This window comes from Apteryx mantelli, chromosome 6, assembly GCF_036417845.1.
Source record: "Apteryx mantelli isolate bAptMan1 chromosome 6, bAptMan1.hap1, whole genome shotgun sequence".
Classification (NCBI taxonomy): Eukaryota; Metazoa; Chordata; class Aves; order Apterygiformes; family Apterygidae; genus Apteryx; species Apteryx mantelli.
Window position 1 is genome coordinate 13,400,916 of NC_089983.1, and position 12,526 is coordinate 13,413,441.

The following is a 12,526-nucleotide window of genomic DNA, read 5'->3' on the forward strand; positions in this document are numbered from 1 at the left end:
GCGAGGCTCCGCGCAGACCATACCGCATATCGCCGAATGTAATTTCTGGTTTCGAAAGGAACAATTGGCGCCGCAGCCGCGCCGAGGCCGAGGCCGGGCTCCGCGGCCGCCGCTGCCGCTTCCTCCGGGCGGCCGCCGCGCCCAGGGTCACCCCGGCACAACGTGGCGCAGGGCGGGAAAGGCTTCGGGCTGATTATTAAAAACTCAGGCGATGCTTTTATTGCACAAATCCCTTGCCAGGGCCTGCTGCTCCTTGCCGAACCGCAGCAGTGGTGTCCACGCACCCACCAGCAAGGAAGCACGGTGACCGCCGGGGACACGCGGCAGTTCCCAGGCAATTCCCTCCATCCAGCCAGTGCCTTCGTTCTCTGCTTTTGACCCCAAACAGCGTTTCCCTCATGCACAGATCATGATGGCAAGACTATTATAAGCACACCAGGGACTCAGATACTCCAAGAGCAAAGTATGATCCCTAGGTAAATAATTAGCAAATTACCTGTTTGCAAACAGAAGTAGAAAAGCTTCATTTTCCATTGTTGACAGTCTGGTACTTTTCACATAAAAATTACAGACATTTTACAATGCAGGCCTTGCACAATAATACTTTCCTTTGCCAAGGCATTTCTCAGAGCAACTGAAAACCTCTGAGAACACTTATCTTGGTATAAAACCTTGCAAGAAAAATAAACAGAACAATGCCTAAAATGAAAAATAAAATAGCATGTGTTGGTTTCATAGCACTGGGAAAGCCATAAAACTTAATACTCCAAGTGGAAGAGGCTGATGCAGCTTGCTCTGATCTGTGCATCCCTTCCATCAAGTAACATCTTTGGCTGCAAAACAGGTCCCAAACAGCCAGTGGAAAAGCACTGCTCACCCCAGCACAGCGCCTGCCTGAAAGCAGCTGGCACCACGGCCAGCGGAGAACAGGGGCTAGCAGCTCTGCGAGCTTTCTAAGCATCTTTAATGGGAAAGGGTGTCTGATAAAGGCATCATCTTTTTAGCACGTCGTCACAGGAAATTTGCTACAGGTAGCCAGCTTCACAAGGCATGCAAAACACCCTAGCAGCTTTGCTTAATTTTTCTAAAAGTCGGGGAGAGATTGAAAGCAATTTTGACGATCAACCATTTCTTCCTCCCAACTAATTCAGAGCCATCTTCAGTGCACGTTACAGCTCCCTCTTTACGGCAACTAACGCAAAGAGAGAGATCAAGACACCCTTCCTCCTGCAGGACCTCTACTGACTTGTTAGTCCTTACGCTGGACTTTTTTCAGTGTAACAGGGCAGCGCTTAGGTAATGGCTTGTTCAGACCCTCATCTCCATCACCCTTGGAAGGGCCCACCTTGGAGAACTTATATATTAGAGGGAGACCTTGGCTGATTCTGGTGTCTTAGTCGTGGATATCAGGAACAACTGTGCCAAGCAAGGTCTCGTACCTGGGCAGAACTGGTATAAATAAAGAAGCAAAGCGGAGAGGATAAAATCTGACAAGGAACCATTCTAAGGTTAAGGCGATAGGAATCTAATTTTGCTTACCAGAGTCTCTTCAGCAACAATTTTACCTGCAGTCTGAGGGGAAAGAAGAGGGAGAAGACAAGACAAAAACATTGTATGGAATAAGCAAAACATTGGGCAAAAGAGAAGGAAAGAAAAAATCAAAAGCTATATTAAACAGCAGGACCCAAGGGAGAGAGGGAAAAAAAAGAGTTTAATAAAGAAGGTAACTGGCTGGCTCCACTGAACAAATGCTGGTTAACAGAAAAATTCATTTTGGCAGTATTAAACAAGGCATTAAACTGGTTGGGGCGGAAAAAACAAGTGCTCTCAGATATAAGTCAAGTGGCTTTACTGACTTTGAACACTCAGCTGGCCTAGAAAGGCTTTTTACTAAAGCAGCCACAGCAAATGCAAGCAAATTGCTAAGAGCAAAAATTAGAGAAGACTACACACTTAGGGACATATCCTCTGCTTGTGCTAATACGTGTCTCTCGATTCAGGCAACAAGCTTAAACATCTGCACCAACAGGCAGTAGGAATGTGCAGAGAAGAACCCAAGGTGCCTCATATATCTTGGATTTAACCCACTGAAATTAAACTTTGGCAGAGTATTGCCAAAACCTGACATGGATGACCACCTTTACTCCTGTCAAGGCTTTGGCCCCAGCTGCGGGAGGCAGGGTTATGGTGTTGCTGCCACTCTCAGCCCATGCAAAGCCACAGACGCAAGAAAGCCACAGCCTGAGAAGAAACACTCCAACACATTTAAACATATAAAGAGGAACGCTGGAAAAATATTGACTATACTAAGGGTGGAAGGAAAAAAAGCCCCTGCAGAAGTGAGCAAGCCTTGACTCCAATGAATCACAGCAGCGCAAGCCATTTTGTGGGAACATAAAGCTTTGCACTGTTAGTTACGGGAGTGTCGTAGCACAGGCTCCAGCTGGCAGAGGACATCGAAGCTGGAGGTGCCATCAGGAGAGAGTCTATTGCTGGCAGATGAGGTTTGTTCAAATTTGTCTGAGCTTTTAAATCAATAGAGAAGCACTGCCAGGAGACATGAGAGAAGCAGTTAACGGGAATGACCAAGGCCGTGGCCAAGCAGAGAGGCTGCAGGGCTGTGACCAGGGTATGGGGGTCCTAGGCCCCGTACAGCCGCTGGCAGGTGATGGTTCCTCAGACAACTCGCTGTTTCCTGCCCCTTTACCTGGCATAAAGTTACACAAAGGAACGGAGCAGCTGAAGTCCCTTACTCCCTCCCAGTAAATTTGGGCTCGAAGAACACGTGGGAGTTAGCCGAGAGAAAACACCGCTCAGCCTGACAGCCATTTCCATCTCCGTCGGCAGCCTAACTGAGGCCAGTTTTCTGGCAGCCGTCACAGCAAAGAGGGCCTTGAAGGTCGGACCTGCAAGAGGCCCCCAGGATGGTGGCATGGCAAGGGGTGAACGGGACAAGAAAGCCTAAGGACGCCTTTCAAGAGAGCTCTTGGATGTGGGAGTAGAAAGTTTGTACTGCCGTTCCCATTCAGAAGCACAGAGATACATCTGAATATTAAAGCTACCTTCCTTTTATAAAACTGAAGGGGCATTTTTTAGTTTTCTTACCAGATGCTTCTTTCTTACCATGACTATTCCCAGGCACCCTCCACAAGCCATAAATCAGCAATAACAATAAAACAAGGCAGCCGTTCCTAGACCGAACCTCACGCCAGTAAACACAACAGTCACCTCTTAGCCCCTTTAACCAAGCATTGCACATCTTCAGTTCAGAGCGGACAGCTGCGGAGTACCGGCCCTGGGCGTGGGTTGTAGGCTCCAAGAGAGGCTGAGGGAGCCTGTCCCCGTTATTTCCCGGAGATGGGGCAATCGCCCATGGCTGTGCACAGAGAGAGGTTTTCTTCACCTCTGCACGAAGCCAACTCCTAAATCTAGCCAAGGTTTCTCCTTCCGATTGCTTCACTGAATGCAAGAACACCACTCGCTCTTGTAACAAAATGAGTCACCTGCGTTTCAAGTACAAACTAAATGAGCTTTCCTGAGAAAACAACTGCCGGCTATTAAAAGGTTGCGGCTGGCGCTCCAGAAGACTGCCATAACGCAAAGAAAGACGCACCCTGCTCTTCCCGCAGTGATGCTTTGATCAGAACCTATCTGCATTTTGAAATACAGCACCGCCACCATGGCCGGTTGCTTTTTGTGGAGACTGCGAGCCGTGCCATCAGTCTTGTAAGAGCAGCATTTCTTTGGGTTCACGAAGTGCTGGAAACCCCCCCAGGTGCCCCACTCGGTCTCTCCGAGTCAGTGCAGGGGTCTTAGCTCATTTTTGCATCAAGCACATGCTCAGGAACACCCAGTTCAGGAGCACAGACCAGCCAGCTCTATCTGCTGGGGAGTCATTCCCCAGAAAGAGCCCACATTTTCCTAACCTCCGCCATCTGAGTCCTCATCATGACCTCAAGTCTTACACCGAATAGCAACTTACTCTTGAAATTTAAGCTGTTTTCTTACAAGCAGATTTTTTGGCCACCCCAATCTATTTTTTTCATAGGAATCAAATCTTCCAAATCTCTCACCATTTTAGCTCCTTTTCAAGGGATACTTCAGAAATAGGAGCACTTTCCAGATCCAGCACGTGACATCCACGCACGCAGCCAAAATCGCATCAGTTGTGGCACAGAATTTCCCAATCACCGGCTAACTATTACCCCTATAGTGCCCAGCCATATGCTCATAACATTAAAATTCCCTAGAATGGCTAGGACCACTCAGATGTGGTACTTCCAGTGTACTCCCGCCTCCCAAGAAGGTTAGATATAAAAGCACAAGCCGGTTTAATCCTTCGCAGTACGTAGGTGTTAGCAGGGAAGACTACATCATTCATTGTCACCACTTCTCCCTTGGCCCAAATTGCAATCAGGCACTGTGAAATGCAGCTCTAATTATGCTGTCTGGAATGGCGGGGCCACTGTTCATTAAAAAGAAAAGTCAGATTACTGAATCCCCTACTCATCAATCTCTGTTGATTATTATTCCAATGACCAGGGCAGCTTTGAGACTGCTTATGAAAAGCAGAAGCTGGGCTGTGGTCGCTCTTGGGCCATGGCTGCCTTTTGCTTGGAAGTCACAAGTTCAAAGGCATCAGAGATGGAAACCAGTTGTGGGAACGTACCCTCGTGTCAGAAAGAAAAGGGAACACTTCACAAAATATAATTAGTGGAAGGAAGATACAGCAACCGGCTACTTACTGCGATGCGTCCAAGGGGTAGATCTGTCTAAAAGGAACCAGTCCTCAGCGCTACTCTCGGAGAGCAAATGCTGCACGGAAAGGTTAGTACCAGTCTAAGCAAAGTGGCAGGAATTGCAGCTTTTTCCTAATGCACAGCTGCCTCTCTCAGAAATGAGGGAGACGCGATTCCCTGCCTGGTACCGACTCGGGCCGTCGCCACACGCGCGCCCTTGCCTAGCAGTCCTGCCCGAGCGCCGACAGGAGCCCCGCCGGCAGCTCGGCAGCCATCGTTTCTCATTCACATGCCAGGCCTCAAAATAGCGCCAAATTGCTACTTACCAGTTGCAGTGACAAAGCAGGTATATATTTTCTAAATCTCAGAAAACATTGCAACATATAAGCCAAAATTATTTTCTATACTCCTTAAATTGCATTTCAAGTACCGTTCTGCAACTCAAAACAGAAAACAAGACAAAGAGGATCTGCTCTCCGGGTCAGCGATGCAGAGCTAGAAAGCACTATAATTAGAACCAAGAGTGAGACTGAAGGCCCAATTTGTTTGCAGAACTAATTAGCTAATGTTATTAGAAAGCACTATAGAATAAGCAAGAGCAGAATCAGATTCTACAGCTATCTGAGCAAAGGACAGTTTAATAACTGTACTTAGGCACCGTAAAAAAAAAAATCTCTTTATGGATTAGATTTCAGCCTGGGCAACATTCGTGCATCTTGGACTTCGCAAAATGGCTTGGGAAAGAGGGTTTCACCATAGTAAACACAGCTACTTCACAGCAAGATTTATTAATACATCCAAAAGAAAGAAAGAAAATCATTTTGTCACACTATATACAGATAATACATACAGTGTTTTATACACATATTACATCAGTTTTTACACAAGAAAAATATACATAAAAATGTAAACTTTTGTATACAAAAACCCTTAAACAAATTAAACAAGGACCAGATAACAAAAGGAGACCAATCTATCATCATCTCATTGATTTTTTTTTTTTTTTATGGTAATACAGTACATTCATTGAGAAGTATGAGGAACATGTGAGCCAACTTTTCCTATTTAAAGGGAAAGCACAAACGCGCGCTTTCCTACCCATCCCTGGAATGCTGTCCGGAAGCGCTCCTGCCCGAGGCCGTGGGCTGAGCTGCTGTCGCCGCCGCTGCCGCCGGGCCCGCGCACGCCGCGGCCCGTCTTTTCGGGCATCCCCTCGCAGCGCCTCCTCCAAAAGCGGCGCCTCCGCAGAAGCAAACTGCACCGGGCTTTTTGTGCCTGTTAGCTAGTCTTGCAGCTAACGGCGTGAGACAGGATGCGGCAGGGCAAGTTTGCATGTTCCCTTTAAGCAGTCGCCAAGTGGGTTTAGCTTTGCTGTCATAAAGTTGCTTATTTTTCCCAATGTATGGTTTGTTGAACACGTGTGTCAGGGATGAAAGGGAACAAGGAAGGGGTGTAAGAGACTGCTAATCCTTGCTACCATGCAGTTACTTCAAAATCAGTTACGCTTGCAAGCTACAATTCACTGGTTCAAAATACACTGCCTCACCTTTGCTTTCCCACTGCAACTTGTTTACATTTGAAACTCTAGTGGCCAAACTACTGTACGAGGCTCTTTGTTACAAGGCTGTTTCTGATATCAAAGCGTGATCAAGCTACCTTTAAAATGACACCAAACACAAACTTCTCTGAGACAGCCTTAAAAAAGAGTGATCGCTCCCTCTAAGCACTTCAGATTGTCCATTTGCCATCTTCTTTTTAATTAAATCTAGGATAAAGATATTTACTGCTAATTGCACAAAGGATATTGGTTGGGCTTGTGGCATCTGTTTTGCTCCACTTGCAGATAAATGCATTGGTGGGGGACTGAAAAACAAGAACAAGAACAAAATCCCCCAAACACCCAAACCCCAAAACCCCAGGCATCAAATCAGAAGGGAATTACTTAATGTGATGATGGAGAAAAAAGTTGCAGAAACTCTTCGGAAACAAGCAATAGATTCCAGTGAAGGCTTCTCACATTAAGTAAGTTGAAGACTTGTTACAGACAGCTTCATGAAAAAATCCATCCTCTACAAAGTATGTTAAAATGTGAAACAATAATAGTGATGAACTGATATTTTTCCTGAAATGACAGAAGAACATGAAATCTTCTTAGTGAGATCAGTACTGTTAAACGTAGGAGGTGAACAATGGTTTACGAAGGTAAAGTAATGAGGGAAAGCTGTGGAAAAGAAACTATGAATCACTAATTGTAATTGGACAAAAGGGGGGGCTGGGGCAGAACGTGATTACAGTATGGCTCCGAAAATCCTGAAGGAAATACATACTTAGAAACTTGTGTTCCCCTTTCTTTCTTAGGGCCATCTAACAGACAGTGGGAGTAAGGGGTTGCCTGCTTGCATTTTGTGACAACCCTTCCAGTAAAAAGTCAAAAGACAATTACAAATGGCTTTAGATAATTAAGAGTCTCCTTTTTAAAATAAAACTTTGATAACACATTTCTCCATTTCTTCTATATAATGCAGTTTCAGTGAAAATATTCCGTAAAGGACAGCAATTTGCGAAATGTAAAAAAACTGCCAACCAAGGTTTGTAACATATACACATGTATATGCAGGACATCTACACTCTATATACATATTTAATATACGTATGCATGAGTATATATCAGGAGAGAGTCAATGGGCACGTTCTCCACATACACAAACTGAAATAGCGTAATATATGTGTGCATATAAATATGTATTATACACACACAGTACACAGACATACCCATACACACGCCCAAACATATGTATTATAGAACTCTTCGTGGACGATTGCATGAAAGCTCAGATGGGACAGTACATCAGTTACCTTTTTCTAATAGAAATGCAAGGAAGACAAAATCCCATGGCTGAATTGTGGCCAAGAAAAATAGTGCCGCATCCATATTCAAAGTGTGGAATGCAATAAGGCTCGATGACAGAATTGGAACAGCATTCTCCATTAAAACTGAAGCATAAGTTAGCAGGAGTTTCAACAGTGCTTAAGTGTGACTGAGCAGGTTTCTGACAGCTGCTTTCTGCTAAAAGGACATGGAAGCCCCATTTAGCCAGGAAACAGGAAAGACTCAAAAACACAACCTACTCGCATAAGCAAAATCATTCAATACACAGTAAGATGCAAAGTACTAGCATGTTAATGGTCAACTCTGCAGCTCATTTTAAAATCTCCTCAATGGTCAATTCTTATTCACAGTTCATTTTAACATCCGTTTAAGTCTAACACGGAAAGAGCTGTGTTTCTCTTGATGTATTGGATGACACCACCACTACCCAGGGCACAAGCCTGCATTCTGCTCACTGCTTTCATCACGGGAAACATGCATATTCAACTCCCTGTCTCTCCCTGGGGATGAAAACTGAAGATTTTTCCAGTGAGCTTGCTTTTCTCATTTTGGATATTCACCTCTAAAACATGATGCTGAGTTAGCCTTTTAACGTGCTAGGAAGCTTTGCATCACTTTCTAAAAAAAAAAAAAAAGTTTGTCTTCATACCAAATTAATCACAGTTGTAGTCAAGCACAATTGAATATCTGGAAAATTCTGAGCAAGTTCAAGCAAGTGCTCAGGGCCCAATTCAGCAGCCACTACAGTCACCAAGAGAATTTTAGTAGTGTATAAGAGCAGCTGGATTGGGCCATTAAAGCTGATTACTGCCAGCAAGATAAACTTTTGAGGCGGTGGGGCAGGAGGAGCTGGAATGGAGGCAATGGAGCAGAGAAGCAGAAGAGGTCGGCATTGCAAGAGGCCTCAATGAGTATTAATATAGAATAAACAGAAGCAAAAACGTACCAAGGAAATTCCACTTTGAGGGCTGAGGTAACAAAAATCAATGGTGACCAAGCTCAGATCAATCATTGATGTCATCCAAATCCCTCAGAAGAATTAAAACAACCTTGTTTGGCACAAGTGCTTACCTGTTACACGTAAGTTATTGTGGATATTCTTTCTCTTTAGCTCACACACTTATTCGTGTTACAGCTAATGTACTTGTGTGTGATAGCATGTATACTCCATCTGTACATCTGTACGCATGTATATATAGATTTAGATTGATTGCATTCATACGTATTTATTGTACATCATGAGGGCAATTCCACATTCAGCAAAGTGCTACCAACATCTCATATACAGATATATCTCTCTGTACAGGTATACACAAAAACGGGTCTATTCTTCCCCATAAAGGCATAAAGAATTACACTGATAACTCCCATTACCACCAAATAACAAGAAGGAAAGGCCTCTGACAACTTCCACCTCCCTGCCCTTTCACTTGTATGTGTATGTGCAAGAGAGGATTTGTGTGGGGGTATGTCTGGGGGATATCAACAGACTGGGAGGGAGAAGGATGTAAAAATAAAAATAAAAAAAAATTAAGATTTGATTTGCAACTGCTTAAAAAAAGCCTTCAAAAAATTAAAATATCTGTGCAATAATGGAAGCTCTGTTTTTCTAAACAGATCTTAAAGTCACCAGGATCATCATGATTAAAAGTGATAATGGTATGAATATATAACATTTACAATTTTATTTTCTCCAGCCTAAATGTCGTAACAGATTAATAATAATAAGAGTAAGGGAATCTGTAAGAATGTTTCCAATTTCTCACAATTTCCAGTGAGAACTCCCATAAAGAGCGAGCTTCCTTCTCTGATCATGAGAAAAATTAAGTGGCCATAATTCAATTCAGAATTTCACAGCACAAGTGAAACTCCCTGGATCAAAAGTATATACTGTTCTGTAATCCCACAAAAGCAATTTCGGGGCAAAATTAATATACACATAAAAACCCTCAGGAAAGAAAAGAATCTACTCCGAAAGCAAGATCCTTTTACAGAATGGAGATCAGTTCATAAACAATGCCCCTTACAACCTAATTTGAAAACACAAATACAACTGATTATCAACATTTTCTAAATCAGACCATAGGAGATTCAGGTATTAATTTGCAGAGATACAGTAATTCCCATGTCTCACCATTCCACCAAATACAGACCTTCCCATTTCAGTGTCTCCTGAGAAACACACTCATTTCTCCCACCTCCCCCAGTCCCCCATTTATTTTATTTTAAAGGCTGTCTTTGGGAGCTTGGTATTTTCATGACATTTTAAACAGGGCTCAATGCAACTCATTTAAAAAAAGAGTAAAATTGACATGATATCAGAGTTAGCCTTATAACAGAAGATTATGTAGTAGAGAGTTTGTGTTATTTATACAACAGTGAGGACATAATAACCCCCTACTAAATAATCACATTTCTACAATACATTCCATCACCTCTCAACTACTTTTCTCTTTACAAAACTATGACCTACATACAATATACACATTCGTATCGCACATACATCCCCCCCAATGCATATTTTTTGTGTGTATATATAATACATACATGCACACAAGCAGTCTAATTCTATTTATAAGTCACAGTGGGAATTCCTTTGTGAGGAAAGGAGGGGAAAAATTCCTGAATAAGACACTGTAGATTTCTAATGTTCTGACTTTTCAAATTCCAACTCACAGAGCTAACTGGAAATAAATACATTTAAAAAAGAAAAGGTCTTACAAACTTGGTTCACAACTTCCAGCTACAGTAGTTGGATTTTTAATTTGATCTATTTACCCTGTAACTAAATTTCTAATCATAGGTACAAACCACAGATAAATTATTGCAGAATGTAACACTCAAAATAAAATTAAAAGAGTTATAGGAACAGCAATATAAGGGTTAAAAAGAGTTCTATGCTTTGTTGATACAGGATACCATTTTATTTTAGTTATATATATATATATATCTATATATAGATATAGATATAGATATCTGCAAGGTAGCAAAGAATAGCTGTACACCTTGACACGGCAAAGATCCAGTGTAAAAAGGTGCTTCACTAGTTTGTTTTTCCAAAAAAGCTTGTATATAATTTTATAGCTATTAAAAACACATATGCAACATAATTCATTACACTCAATACAGCTTTAGTATAAAACTTATAATTTATGAGGTGATGTTAATAGCATAAATTAATATACCATTTCTCTTAAAATCTACAATAAGTATTCTGAAAGCTCATTGGGGAAGGGTATCTTTAAATAAAAGTTTAAAGCTGAGCGTGATGAAAAAAGATTCTGTATGTTGAACTTGAGACGAGAGCCCCGAGAAGAGAAAGAGTCCCTAAGCCAGACACTGTGGACTATAAAACTGAACAAAGATTTCTCTTTCTTGTGCTCTCAACTTAGATGACGCTCTACCTTAAATTATTATTTACTTTTAAAACTATTTACTTTTTTTTTTTGTTAACTGCCCTTATTTCCACAAGGAATCCCTGAGACATACCCAAAACTGTACAGTGAAGGTAATCACTGTTCAGAGAAACTGGTTCAACCCCTTCTAGCAGGATGTAGATATTTTGCATGAGAATCCAACTGTCCATCACTTCAGAATGAATCTATTTTCACTGGAACCACCTATGCTGTTTAAGACGCAGGTTAGAGAGTCATTTCAGGGTAAATCAGTCCACTCCAAAGTAGAAGCAAATGGCATAGCAGTTAGCTACATTAGAGCAATCTGCACCAAAGTCAAAGTTTTCCAAAGGAGATCTGAGAACATTACCTACCCAGAGCCAACTTCAGTGGGCACCAGCTTATGAAGACAGAAAGTGGGTAAAATATTAGCACTACTGGACCAAGTTCAGCATGTGTACGCAGCTCATACACGCATAGTCTGTCGCTGTCTCACCGTGCGTGTGTTTGGGGGGCTAGCAAGGGGGGCGAGTAGGAAGAATGCATTTTTCTACATCGAGTATATACAGTTTTAAAGTCAAAAGCCTAGATTTCATCTTGTTCACTTCTCAACTGAATTCTATGAGCGAGGGAAGACTAAACATAACACCAACACTTCAAGGAGCCAGAAAAAGAAAGCCTTCTCCAACTACTGTTGCCGATCTGTAGCCTAGCCCATTTTCTTCCTTCATGTTTCCACCATCTTGCCTTATTCCACAAGAGCCAGAAAATGAGAATGCAAAAGCAGAGTAAAATAGGGGAAAGCAAAGAACCCAGCACCCACGGGACAAGAGAAGGGAAAAGCTCCCCAAACCCAGTCACTACTTTTTGTCTAAATGGCTGAAGACACGAGTGAGAAAATGGTTCCAAGATACATTTGCTATTCTTTTGTCAATTCCTCCTTCTCTCACAAACTCTTCTCCCCCAGCAACAGTGTTTTTGTCTAATTTTAAAAGCCAAATCAACGATTTATCTGATAGAGTTAAGGTCTCTCATGAGCAGACCTCTCTGAAAGTCCAGGTTTGGATTTAGTAAACACAAATGTAGATCTTTCCACCAATCACCCTTACTTTTAGTTGGGCTTCTTCATGCAGGTATTTAAAGAAGAATTTAAGTAAGGGAAATATTTGAAGTTTTCTAGGTGATTTTCTGCTGATGCACTTCTCAAAACAAGAGGAACCTGTGAGAAGGTAAATTCCCACTAAAAACACCTGCAACATTCACTGCTAACATGTACATTCCCATGATCAATGTTGTACCTCAGCAGCTAGTTCACGACATATCAGCATGCTGTGAAACATCATCTTACTCACTGAGCTGAGAAACACTTTGATCTATGGCACTGTTGCTCTAGCATCCAAAATGCATGTTATGAATTGCAGCAATCTCTCCTCCTTTTCGTTTTACAGTCAGATTCACTCAGGACCAAGCCACAGAAGACTTACTGGTTGGCATTACTTACA